The 1,391-nt window shown below is 34.8% G+C and overlaps 1 non-coding gene across 1 annotated transcript; it reads right to left on the bottom strand.

Moving 5' to 3' along the window:
• Positions 1–221: 221 nt before the first annotated feature.
• On the bottom strand, positions 222–327 carry LOC130942873 (small nucleolar RNA R71). The gene has a single exon (XR_009071419.1). It is a non-coding gene; the product is annotated as a small nucleolar RNA R71 (small nucleolar RNA).
• Between the last annotated feature and the right edge of the window lie 1,064 nt (positions 328–1,391).

The following is a 1,391-nucleotide window of genomic DNA, read 5'->3' as shown; positions in this document are numbered from 1 at the left end:
AGAGGATCCTAATGTCCACAAAGCTAGTTTTCTGCAACTATGCAACATGATAAAGAGTAATGGAGTTAGTCCCGAAGCCATTCAGTTACGATTATTTACATTCTCTTTGAGAGATAGAAATAAGCAATGGCTTCAAGCTCAACCTCTATGTAGCAGAACATCATAGGAGGATTTAGTTAACAAATTTTCTAACTAAATATTTCTGACTCTAGAAGTTGGCTCGGTTGAGGAATAACATAAATTCCTTCTCCCAAAAGAATGGTGAATCACTCTATGAAGCATGAGAAAGATACAAGGAGATGATAAAAAAATGCCCACATCATACTTTCCCTGAGTGGAGGCAAATCTAAACTTTTTATGATGGAGTCTCAAAAGCCTCAAGAACCATGATCGACTCATCGACAAGAGGTTCATTACATAAAAAGACACCTGAAGAAGTATTGGAGTTGATCGAAATAGTGGCAGCCAATAATTTCATGTACTCATCCGAAAGAACCACAAAAAAAAAAGGAGTGATGGAATTGGATACCATGTATACGATCCTAGCACAAAATAGAATTATGTCTTAACAAATCTTCTCATTCACAATACAACTAGAACAGAGGCAAGTTTTAGTCATTGGAATACAAGCTACATGTGACTTGTGTGGAGGGGTACATCAAAGTGAAAGGTGTGAATTATTCAAAGAAGTCCGTCCATTCACTGGGCAAGTAAATTTCATGGGACATTCCTCAAAGCCAGAGAACGATCCGTTTTCAAAAACTTACAACCCTGACTGACTAGAAGAATCACCCTAATTTAGATGGAAAAAATCAAGGACAAAGGAACTTTATTGTTCTATACCAACAGCAAGCAAACTCTCAGAAATCATCACCTTTTGAGCTTGTAATAGAAAAACTTCCCCAATTCACTAATGCATTTATTCAACAAACCCAAAGTTTTATGCAAGAAACAAGAGCAAATTTCAAAATCAAGAAGCTTTTATCAGAAATCTAGAAGTGCAAGTGGGACAGATTGCCAAGCAATTGATAGAGAAGCCAACAAATTTCTTTCCAAGTGATACTGCAAAACTCAGTCAAACCGTAATTAATTAAATAATAAATTAAATAGGAGTGAATGTGGTTAGAAAATCTAGCAATCGGAATTTAATAATTTAAATACGATATTTGGATTTAGTGAATTTTTCTGAGTCGGAAAACATAGTTTTTTGCATAAAAATACGCACTGGAATTTTGACCGGCAATACCTACTGAGATCTGTCTGGTACTACAGCTGAGAAAACTGATTATAAGTAAATAAGGCTAAGAAATTAGGATTTATAATTAGGATAGGTAGAAATTTTTAAAATGCGATTTAAAGCTCTAATTTTAAAGGTTTTGGCCCAAAATTGG

The sequence above is a fragment of the Arachis stenosperma genome, chromosome 7 (assembly GCF_014773155.1).
Source record: "Arachis stenosperma cultivar V10309 chromosome 7, arast.V10309.gnm1.PFL2, whole genome shotgun sequence".
Lineage (NCBI taxonomy): Eukaryota > Viridiplantae > Streptophyta > Magnoliopsida > Fabales > Fabaceae > Arachis > Arachis stenosperma.
Note: the sequence above shows the minus strand (reverse complement) of the source record. Positions and strands in the feature narration are given on the sequence as shown.